Raw genomic sequence first — 13,016 nt, forward strand, 5'->3', positions numbered from 1 at the left:
AGGAATTTTGAGAGAAATAATGAGTAGTCAATGTAATTCACCGATCATGGGACTGGAAAAGCCTAATGGAAAGTTCAGGATAGTACAGGATTTGAGAAAGATAAACAAAATTGTAGTGTCGTGCTGTCCTATTGTACGAAATCCATCTGTGATTTTGTATCAGATTCCTCATGATGTAGAATGGTACACAGTAATTGATTTATGTAACGATTTCTTTTCCATCCCGTTGCACCATGATAGCCAGAAAATTTTTGCATTTCGTTTTGGCGAACGTATTTTGGCTTGGTCCCGAATTCCACAGGGGTATACGGAAAGCCCCTCGATATTTAATCAGATATTAAAAAAGTCTTTGGAAGATGTAGAAATGACTGAGAACTCAGTGCTAGTCCAGTATATCGAGGACATGCTTGTGTCATCAAAAACTCGAGAAGCCTGTGTAATGTTGTAGACTTGTAGACTTGTAAAGCGCACAGCTGCCCTGGACACTATAGCATTGTTAAATCATTTGGCAGATGGAGGACTTAAAGTGTCACCATCGAAATTGCAATTTTGTCAGAAGGAAGTTCAATACTCAGGTCACAAGATTGAAAAAGGATTGAGGAAAATAACTACAGACAGGATCAGTATAATAAAAAGTATGAGAGCTCCCATGACGCAAAGAGAGGTGAGAATGTTTCTTGGAATGGTTGGATATTGTCATCAGTGGATAAGTAACTTTTCCCTGATCGCAAAACATTTGGTGCGTCTGACAATAAGTGATGTGAGAGATCCCATCGACTTAGATAGGGAAGAACTAGCGGCATTTAAGAAATTGAGAGATAGTCTGTGTGAAGAGCCAGCGTAAGGGATGCCTGACTATGAAAAAGAGTTTGAGTTGTACTGCAGTGAGAGGAATAGATGTGCACTCTCTGTATTGATACAGAAACATGGGAAATTGAGAAGACCAATTGCATATTTCTCAGCTACGCTGGACCCTGTAGCTGTAGCCTTGCCAGGTTGTTTGAAAGCTGTAGCTGCCACTTGTAAGAGTCTGGAACAGAGTGAGGGAATTGTGATGGGATATCCTGTACGAGTGTATGTACCTCATGATGTGGCAATCCTTTTAACAAGAAGTCGTACTCAATTCATGACACATAGTCGGCTGACTAAGTATGAGAAAGTCATATTAGGTGCAACAAATGTGAGTCTTGCAAGATGGTTGAATGTGAATCCTTCAACGCTACTACCTGATGCTGAAAATGTTGAAGTCAGGGACGAAGTGGATCATGATTGTTTGGATGTATTTGATTTCTGTACAAAAACCACGTCCTGATATAAAAGATGTACCCTTGTCTGAAAGTGACTTTGTGATGTTTGTAGATGGATCATGTTTGAGAGCAGATGAAGGAAATCTGAGTGCAGCATATGCAGTGTGCACAGTTGCAGCAGTAATGGAAGCATCTTATCTGAAGGGAGTAAAATGAGCTCAGGTTGCTGAACTGATAGCTTTAACTAGAGCCTATAAAATCGGAAAGAATGTGAGAGTGACTGTGATAACTGATAGTCAGTATGGTTTTGGAGTGGTGCAAGATTTCGGCCAGATTTGGCTGCAGAGAGGATTTCTGACTTCAAGTGGAACTCCTATAAAGAATGCTGAAGTGATTGGAAAGTTGCTTAAGGCGATACAGCTGCCAAAGCAATTGGCTGTTGTGAAGTGTGCAGCACATGTACAAACTGCTGATTATATCGTGGTTGGGAATAAATATGCCAACGATATGGCCCAATATTGTGCTCGTAATCAGAACTCAGTGAACAGGGCTAAAGAGAGGGAAATGAATTCCTTGCCACTAATGTTTACCAACGTTGTGGGTAGATGGGAAGAAGTGAGGCAATTGCAGGAAGAAGCAGGAGACGAGGAAATGAGACAGTGGGTAAAAACAGGATGTGCACCAAGGGAAACAGATCATGTGTGGGTTTATCGAGATGGAAGATCAGTCATGCCTGATAGCATGATATCTGCCATGGCACGGATGTATCATGGACAGGGACACATAGGGAGGGACGCGATGATTCGGTCCTTGAAACAAACGTGGTACAATGCTAAATTTAGACTTGTAGCTGAGAGCCTTTGTCAAAGATGCCTTATATGTCAGCAGTTCAATCCAGGAAGAAAAACAGTGGTAAGCCTAGGAACGATGGGTCGAGAAGGAGGGCCTTTCACCAGAATGCAGATTGATTTCATTGAGATGCCACCTTGTAATAGGTTAAGGTATGTTCTAGTAATGGTCTACTTGTTTTCTAGATGGGTAGAAGCAAATCCCACAAGAAGGAGTGATGGAATTACTGTAGCAAAATTGCTTTTGAGGGAATTCATCCTTAGATTCGGATTCCTAGTTACCATTGAATCAGATAGAGGAAAGCATTTCCATAATGAGATCATGAAATTGATTTGTGAAGCATTGAATGTACAACAGAAATTACATTGTGCCTATCGCCCAGAGGCTTCTGGTGTGGTGGAACAAATGAATGGCACTATTAAAAACCGATTGGGAAAAATGTGTTTAGCCACAGGTTTGAATTGGCCTGATGTCTTTCCTCTGGTACTCATGAGTATTTGATCAATTCCAGATAGAACCACAGGTTTGAGTCCCCACGAAATAATCATGGGAAGAGCAATGCGTCATGTATTCATACCGGTCAACAAGCTGTTACCTATATCTGATGACTTGGTGTTGGATTACTGTAAGGGGCTGGCTAACGCAGTTCATTCTTTGTTTCATCAGGTTGGATCGGATGCCACCACCCTTGAAAAGAAGCAAGCTCATGATCTGAGCCCAGGAGACTGGGTGAGAATCAAAGTACACAGAAGAAGGAACTGTCTAGTCCCACGTTTGGGAAAACCACGTCAAGTGATTTTGACTACAACAACAGCTGTGAAGTGTGCTGGGATCAAGAACTGGATCCATGCTAGTCACACATTGAGAATCCCAAATCCAGTGGACAATCAAGAACGAGAATATTATGACGAGTCAGAAAGTAGCACTGAATCAGATTCTGAAGAAGTAAGAACAAGAGAAAACCCTGAAAGGGGGGGAGACAGAGCCAAATTTGATAGTTGCCCCAGAGAATAGTCCCTTGAGAAGGAGGTTGCAGATTCCTGATACCAGCTCAGACTCAGAGACTGAACAAACACTGATATGCTCCAGAAAGTAGAAAAGCTGTGATGAGACAATTGGAGAAGTTATTGATAAAGAAATTCTTGATGAGAAACTGAGAGAAATTCCACCTAAAGTAACAAAAATAGATGAACAGGTGACAGATACAGAAAGTGAGGGAAAGATTCTTGCGAAAACCCCCCGAGGAGTTGTAGGGAATCCCAACTTCCAGTTAGAAGAAGGGTCAGCTAGTCAGCAGGAAGATATTGTGCAAGAAACACGAGGAGGGACAGAAGTAGGGAAAATAAAAGAAGTGGTGGAAAAAGGAATAACTGAAAGCGAACAGCAAGTTGAGACAGAAACAGAGGAAAGTGATGAGGAAGTACCAGAAGGTCGAGTCCTGAGGAAAAGAGCATGGAGAGCTGAGAAGAATGATAAAGGAAGTAAATCAAAAAGATCAGCAAGAGATGAAATCTGGCCTAATAAGATAAAGAGACTAAGATATCGACTGACACAAGTGAATTCACCAAGAGCAGAGCAGGTGAATGAAGTATCGAGTCAGGAAAAATCAAAAGATGAGAAATTAACTGCAACAGACGAAAACAAAAGAATAAGAAAGCCCAACCAGAAGTATAAGTCGCCAGAATGGTCGTATGTGGCTCTGCCTGAAATAAAAGAAGAGGCGGACAGCCAAGAAAGTCCAGTGGTTGAAGAAGACGAAGAATCGGAAATCCTGAGAGTTATCTTGTCTGACATCGGAGAAGAGACGGATGTTCAGGAAGTTCTGTACCAAGATTATGAGAGAAAGGTGAAAGACGATCAAATGCCAAACTGAACAAGACAAAAGTGCTGCTAATTGAAAGAAAATAGAATACTGGAAAAAGACATAAACTGATAGAACCAAGTAGGTGCTTAGAGCCTTGGGTTAGACAAAACTAGTTGTGAAGTAGAAGAGGCTAAGTCAAAAGACACTGATCATTTTGCAAAATGGCAAACACTGAAAGTAGAACAGCTAAATGTGTACTTTTAAAGAGATGGTTTAAAATGTCTTATTGTTGTACAGGATTACTAATGCTTCTATGGAGTGTGTTAGCACTGCTGATTTCATTTAAGGTTACAATAGAGACAATAGAAGGACATAGTGAGAATAAATCTAATACTAATATAGAGAAGGTTCAGAAAGTATATCCAACTAGAATAGATAAAAACTATCTACACAAAGACAGGTCTATAAATGATTTCTATAACAATGTGTTTTCGAAACTTTTGTATGAATATGTTAAGACAATGGATGTGAGGGATTGCTACGTTTGTATGCAGTTACCTGCATCTGTATCGGAGGGAGTGACCTATCATCACTTCCCTGTGTCATATGGAATAACATGTAGTGTGATAGCTAGTTTGTTTTATCAAATAGGGAAATTAGAATATTGTTTTTCAGATGTAGATAACATATTTTCACAAGTACCTGCGATTAACAAATTAAATAAAGTAAAGCCCGCAAAGGTGTTATGTGAATTTTTCTTAGAAACTAAAGAACTAACATTAGAATATATTTTTAGAAATAACTTGACTTGCAGTTCAAAGAAAGAAGAAAATACATTTTTGGATATGGTTGAAGAAAGGAGACTGAAAATGCAAAAGAAAGCATCTGAGATAAAAGAGGAAAAGACAGTTTGGGATGTTGAAATGGAAAAACATTTGAAGGGAGAAGCTAGTCCAACTATGGCTTTAGATTGGTCTCAGAAAGGGAAATTGTGTATTAGAAGGAATCAAACTGCATATGATAATTACTTTGTAGGTAATAGTGAGTGTCATGATACATATCGAATCATGGGTGGATGGGGATTTAAAGGAGGAAATGATCCAGTTTTTCCTGGGTTATATTTTATCTGCGGGAACAAGGCATATTATCGTTTGCCAGACCATTGGTATGGCACATGTTATGTAGGTCTGGTCTTTCCAAAGATATTCCACATGGGAAGAGGAGAAGATGGTGTACATAAGTTAGGTAGTCTATTAGCTCGTAGAAAGAGAGAATCTTGGTCAGAAATTGTAGGAGACATCTTTGGAGCATTGATACCAGCAGTGGGAATATCTCTGAATGCACACAAAATTAGAAAATTATTAACAGAAGTGGATCGCTTGTCAACAAGCACCGCTGGAGGATTTTTATTTGTAAATACTGAAATGGTTGCCATGCGTGCTATCGTAATGCAAAATCGAATTGCCCTTGATATATTATTGGCAAAAGAGGGTGGAGTCTGTGGAATGCTCAAAGATCAACATTGTTGTACTTACATTCCGGACAAAAGTAAAGATCTGAAAATCTACATTAAGACTATAACTGAATTGCATGATGAAATTACACCACTGGGGGTTGAAAGTGTTTGGACAAAGATTGGTAAGAAACTTTCTTCTCTTAAGGATTTCTTATTAAACTTAGGTGGTACCTTTAGAGGTAGAATCTTAGTTCCATTAACCTGTGTGGTTTTTATAGTATTAATTCTAAGATTAGTTTGTATGTGTCATAAAAAGAAGAAAATGCAGAAAAAGTTAAAAAGAGAAAATTTGCAAAGAAGACAAAATAAGAGACAAACGAGGGAATTTGAAGAAGTAGAATTAGAAGAGATGAAAGAAAACATGTATAAAACAGCTAGAAGAGAAGAAATTGGGGAAACAGAGATGTAAATTAACTAAAAGGAATTCATTTCACTTTCGTGACAAATTGAAACAAAATATTAATGGTGTGATGATAAAATCACCAAAGGGGGATTAATGGAGCGGGTTGTACAACATTTTGTATACCCCCCTATTCTGCATGAGAACACTAATTGGATAATCTATTAACTATAATATTTTAAATTATTTTGCATGTTCTATTAATCAACATTATTAATATACAAAATATACGTGGGATTTGCATTTTGCATGGCAAAATAACCTTAATGACTAAAATCCGTACGCATACTAACAGTAGTATATGTAATAAATAGAATATTCCATGGTATATGTTGCTTTTGTGATGTCTCTGTAATGTTGCCCGAGAAGACAACATAAAGGGTGAATATAAATGCTTTAAATGTTGCTATACGCTAGATAAATACAAGCACATAGAGGGATTAGTAAGGGGTTAACATTAGATTTATTATTTCTATGCATTAATTACTCTTTTGTGTTTGTTTCGCTTAAGTTGGCGTTTGGGCCTAAATAAAAATGGCCGCCGACGTGACGATGTGGCGACTGTACCACGAGGCGCGGAGCGAACAGAGCATGCGCAACAAAGATGACTGCAGCCTCTGCATGACCCGTAACCTACTGTACTAAGACAAGGCCATGGTTGGAAAACAGCAAAGTGACAAAACAAAGGACGTTTACAAAAGAAACCGGAATGGACTGAACTGTGACCTCACACTTCAAACTGTGCTAAACCCCATCGGACGATCACAACCGACCAATCACGACTGTACGAAATTACCAAAATGTAACTTTTACAATGATTTTGTTATATAAGTACATGATAGAATAGAGAGGATGCTGCTACCTCATTTTTCCTACCTTACTGACCGATGACCACCACCACGACGGTGACGCTACGTGAACTCTACGACTTAGGGTGACTGCTGCGTCCCTGAATCCTAAATGGCCCGGATGCTGCCCATTTGTCTGATGACTACAAACTTTTCCTAAATCTATGGGCATTGCCGGATGTTTGCACGTCTCTGGTCTTGGCCGATCTTTGAGACTGTGGCATGCTGAGCACAGAACTTGAACATTAATCTGCTTTGACGAATGACGACAGACTTAGAGGACTACAGATAGTCAGAATAGGTAAATATGATGTTCAGCGATTTAATCGAAATTTGATATAAACTCTCCAAACGCAACTTTAACTTTGCTAACACATTTTAGATAAACAGATATTGATTGACAAAGAATGAGTCTGTGATTTATTGAGAAGGGTAAGATCTAAATCTTAAAATGTGTTTTAGCTGGTTCTAGATCACCATCAACCAATCCAACTATTTGGTCCATTGGCCACATGGGAGGAGTGCCTTGATGTTTAGGATTGAGATCTGTAGGTGGAAGAGATATTGATGTATATTCTGTAAAATAACCTTTCTTTTCCTATAGGATATAAGGTATTTCCCCCCACATGTTGAGCGCTTGAACCACTCATCCCTCCAACTATGTGCAGACTGGTGAAGGGTTAGTGTGAGTGTTGGTGTCATGGGCCCCACCAATGAATGCATGTGTGAATGAGTTAGTGTGACGCCGGTTCTGTGACGAAGGGAGGATATCGGTACAGGTTTGCTTTCCCCGTTACCAGGGTTTTTGTGCTCCATCACTTCAGTAGCTAATTGCTGCACATGATTATTAGGCTTGGTTGAATGCAGTCGGTGGAGTACACCGTGGTACAGCAGGTCGAAACAGTGAAACGGCGTCTTGATTCTATGATTGAGGATGTCAGAAGTTCAAGTCTGTGAGGATTTCGGTGTAACCCCTCCGATCAGGTGCAACCAGCTCTAGGTCCGAACAGTGGAACGGTGTCTTGATCCTACAATGGACGATGTTAGAACTGCATCTGAGAGTGGAGATGAAGGTACTCCCTTTGACCAGGTGGAAACAACTCTAGGTTGCAACAGTGGAACGTTGTCTTGATTCCACATTGGAAGATGTCTGATATTACATTCTGCTTAATTTTTACAGAACTCCTTCCGTTGAGGTGGATTAGACTCTGTGCTTCTGTAGTTAACTGCTGCACATGATTATTAGGCATGGTTTATTGCAGTTGCTGGAGTACACAGCGGCACAGCATGTTCAAACAGTGAAACAAGGTCTTAATTCTATGATTAAGGATGTCAGAAGTTAAAGTGTGTGATGATTTTTGTGTATAGCTTCTGATGAGGTGCAACCAACTCTAGGTACCAACAGTGGAATGGTGTCTTGATCACACAATGGATGATGTCCGATATTACCTGTTGCTGGTTTTTCACAGAACTCCGTCTGTTGAGGTGCATCAGATTCTGTGCTTCTGTAGTTAAGTGCTGCACATGGTTATTGGGCTTAGTTGACTGGTATTGCTGCAATACACCGCGGTCGAGCAGGTCCAAGCAGTGAAATGGGGTCTTAATTATATGATTGAGGATGTTAGAAGTTACAGTTTGTGATGATTTCTGTGTACCCCCTCTGATAAGGTGCAAGCAACTCTAGGTCCCAACAGTGGAATGGTGTGTTGATCCCGCAATGGATGATGTTAGAACTGTATCTGAGAGTGGAGATGGAGGTATTCCCATCTACCAGCTGCAACCAACTCTAGGTTCCAAAAGTAGAACGGTGTGTTGACTCCAAAATGGACGATATTAGAACTCCATTTTAGAGTGGAGATGAAGGTACTCTCTTCGATCAGATTCATCAAACTTTAGGTCCCAACTGTTGAACGGTGTCTTGATCCCCCAATGGATGATGTCCGATATTACCTGCTGCTTGCTTTTTTCAGAAGTTCATGTGTTGAGATGCATCACAGTCTGTGATTCCATAGCTAACTGCTGCACATGATTATTGGGCTTGGTTGACAGTAGTCGGTGGAGTATACTGTGGTGCAGCAGGTGCAAACAGTGAAATGGGGGTCTTGATTCTATGATTGAGGGTGTCATAAGTTAAAGTCTGTGATGATTTTTGTGTACCCCCCTGATCAGGTGCAACCAACTCCGTGCTTCCGAATCCAACCGTATGTGGCTGTGAGTTGTGAATGACCACTGGATTTGGTTTAGACTGCAGTTCGCAGGGTTCACAATTTAGATTGCGTGGTGATTGTTTAATTACAGAATCCAGTAGTTAAGTAATTAGAACATCTATTGAAACATAAACAATATTGTTTTAGTATTCTTGCTTCAAGAGTTTTTTTATATCAGTTATAGGTTTAGTGAAATGTCCAAATTTATCTTGGAAGTCAAAAGGAACAGTGAATAGTGTAGACTGTGGAGAGATGAAATCCCAATTGGAATTGTTTTGATGTATTCATTGTAGAGTTCTCTGTAATTTATGTTGTTTTATTTTGTAAAGAGGGAGTGAGAAAAAGTATTGATGGTTGTGTGTGTGAGTATTGCTTTTAATTAACAATGCAGACAGTAGTGTTCACAATTCAGATCGAGTTGCTATTGTAAATGATGCAGTCCTGTAAGAGAAGAGATTGCTGTAGTGTGCTCTGTCTGCACCACTCATACCCATCATTGCAGGCTCCGCACACATTTTCTTTGCTTCGTGTATTGCAAACTATAGAGCTCTAGTCAATGCTACGTGACTGTGGGCCCTTGCTGAACACTCTCTCTGGTCTATACTGCAGACTTCAGTGTTCACATTTGACATTGAGTCGGTATTGTAGATGATGCAGTCCTGTAGGAAAAGACATTGCTCCAGTGTGCTCTGTCTGCACCACTCATACGCATCATTGCGGGCTTTGCACACGTTTTTTTTGCTTCTTGCTTCATGTATTGCAAACCGTAGAGCTCAAGTCAATGCCACGTCGCTGTGGGCCCTTGCTGAACGCTCTCTCTGGCCTATACTGCAGACTTCAGTGTCCACATTTGACATTAAGGCGGTATTATATTATAGATGATGCAGTCCTGTAGGAAAAGACATTGCTCCAGTGCGCTCTGTCTGCACCACTGATATGCATCATTGCAGGATCTGCACACGTTTTGGTTCTTCGTGTATTGCAAACTGTAGAGCTCAAGTGAATGCCAGGTGGCTGTGGGCTTTTGCTGACTGCTCTCCCTGGCCTACACTGCAGACAGCAGTGTTCACAATTCAGGTGGAGTCGCTATTGTAGATTAGGTAGTTCTGTAGGAAAAGTCATTGCTCCAGTGTGCTCTGTCTGCAGCACTCATACGCATCATTGTAGGCTCTGTACACATTTTTTTTGCTTCATGTATTGCAAACTGTAGAGGTCAAGTCAATGCCACGTGGCTGTGGGCCCTTGCTGAATGCTCTCTCTGGCCTATACTGCAGACTTCTGTGTCCACATTTGACATTGAGTTGGTATTGTAGATGATGCAGTCCTGTAGGAAAAGATATTGCTCCAGTGCGCTCTGTGTGCACCACTCATATGCATCATTGCAGGCTCTGCACATGTTTTTTTTTAGTTTGTGTATTGCAAACTGTAGAGCTCAAGTGAATGCCATGTGGCTGTGGGTCCTTGTGACCGCTCACTCTGGCCTACACTGCAGACAGCAGTGTTCGCAATTGAGATTGAGTCACTATTGTAGATGAGGTAGTCCTGTAGGAAAAGACATTGCTCCAGTGTGTACTGTCTGCACCATGCATATGTATCATTGCACGCTTTGCACACTCTTTTTTGTTGCTTCGCTGGCGACAAACTGGGTAGGAGAAGTCACTTTACGTATCTGTGGGTCCTTTGTGACCGCTCTCTATGGCCTACACTGCAGACAGCAGTGTTCATAATTCAGACTGAGTTGGTATTGCAGATGATGCAGTGTTGATGGCAACAGATATTGGTCCTAGTACGGCCTGTCTACAGCACGCATTATCGGTGGCTGTGCACATGCTGAATGCTTTTGATGTGGTTATGTGAGTGCACTAGAACTGATGGAGTGTTTATGATATAATCTTTTTGTGTATTATTTCAGATCTAATGATTGTGTGTCAGTATACCACAAGTTGTTGTTCTTTTACGATGGAATTATTTCTGTATTATTTCACATCTACTGTCCCTACCTTACTGTAGCATACATTATTGATTTTTTTAATATTGAATCTCTGTGTGTGATCCAAAGATTACTGTAGTAGTTGATGCTAGCAGCAACCATTGTCTGAAGGCTGGTTTAGACTTAGCGCACACACATCCAGCACAGACGCCAATGGATATGTCACCATGGTAATAAAAAGGAGTTGAGCGCAATTGCCCGTATCCACTTCCACTATCTGTGTCCTTGTGTTCATTATCTATGCATGATACTGTCTCTGGGCTGTACTATATTACGTTGTGTTGTGGACAGCGTATGCAACCATGTTACCTGTGGTATTGGAGAACATTTCGGTAATGTAACTTTTAGGTGTATGGGTATCATAGGTGGAAGGCTACTTTGCAGAGCATGAATATTGATGAAAATGAGGATTTCTTGTTGTGTGTAGTGTAAGATATGTGTATATTGCAAAAAGTTTTGTACAAAGCTCTCTAAGCAGAAGAGGTGTGTCTCATGAAATGCAGTACAGATATTGACTAAAATGGGTGGCATTTTTGAACTGTTGCAATGGGAAATGTTATGAACTAATGAAATGGTTTTTTTTATGGTTACATGGCAATCACGCAGCCAGTGCGCAATGAGACCGCACCCGAAGTGATTTTGAGAAAATATATTTATGATATGTTTAAAATATTTTTAATTATCGCTTGCTCTCATATACACTTTAAAGTTTTTTAGATATAGTTTTGAGACCAAAAAAATGAGGGAATGGCGTATGCGGCGCGACATCGTACGTCTATGACATAACACAGGGCGCGGCAGCGTGCACTCGTCGCATATGCAACACGCAGCGGGCACGGCCCTATACGTACATGACGTACGCGCGGCTTGCTAGTGTGTACCCATCGCATACCAAAGTAGCAGCTGGTGCGACCTCATATGTACATGTTGGTATGCGGGACGCGGTGCCACAAACCCGTTGGATACAAAATGCGCATCATTTAAATGTGGTGGATAGGATTCGTGTGTTGATCGAACTCGGTAGACTACCGGTACGGGACTGTAGTTTTCTCCCCCAAAAAAAGATATACATATTTCGTGGGGAAGATATAAAAGATTATATAATTTGTAAACTTTAAAAAAGGATGATAGAGTTGCAAAATATTAAAAAACAATTTGAAAAAATATAGGTTTTATAAATATTAAAATATGAAATTAACATTTAAAAAACCTTCAAAATTCACTGAAAAAACCATAGGATTTACAGACGTCATAGTTAGGAATTAGCATTTAAAAAACCTTAGAAATTCACTGAAAAAACCATAGGTTTCAGGGACGTTATAGTTAGTTGGACATTTGACTCGAATAGAACCAGAGAAATTCACCTGTTATAGTTATTTGAGCTAACTATAACTTGCGCGCCTGCAATGCACTGCTGATGACGTCACATATTACATCACTCATGACATGGTTAGTGACATCACTCATGACATCAGTGATGACATCTCAAATGACATCACTGATGACATCACTGATGACATCATGCACGTGATAGTCTGACACACCTCTTCACACTGTAATATAACCTTTGATAGACGCACTCTAAAATACAGACTACCGTTTTGAAAAGCATAGACACACCAATACCAGATACTAGATATCCATTCACTGATTCCTATCTATATATTGTGAGCCAGATATACACTGATACAGTCACTTATACATGGTGTCACTCATCATTAGATCAGTATAATATCCACTCATACACGTATATATACATTTACACAGTGCTACTGATCCATAGAGTTACTCACACATCTATTCAGTCATGCCAAAAATCAATCATACACCCATGTACTCACCTATGCAGATATATACACAACACCTGCCTTATTTATCCACACATCACTTTCCTTATTTATATAGATACTATCACATACTTAATCTCTTATACAATCACTAATACATGTACACATTTGTGTATGTAGACACTCTTGCAATCACTGTCTTTCATGTAGTCAATTATACACCCCAACACTCAAATATAGTGTGTAAAAACATATAGAGTTACTCACATATATACAACTGAGACATCAATTCACTAATGAACACACCTGTTCAGACAGTCAGCTATCTATACAGCCCTTCTGAGATGTACTTTTGAATCTATAGAACC

Source organism: Triturus cristatus, chromosome 5_2, assembly GCF_964204655.1.
Source record: "Triturus cristatus chromosome 5_2, aTriCri1.1, whole genome shotgun sequence".
NCBI classification, from domain to species: Eukaryota; Metazoa; Chordata; class Amphibia; order Caudata; family Salamandridae; genus Triturus; species Triturus cristatus.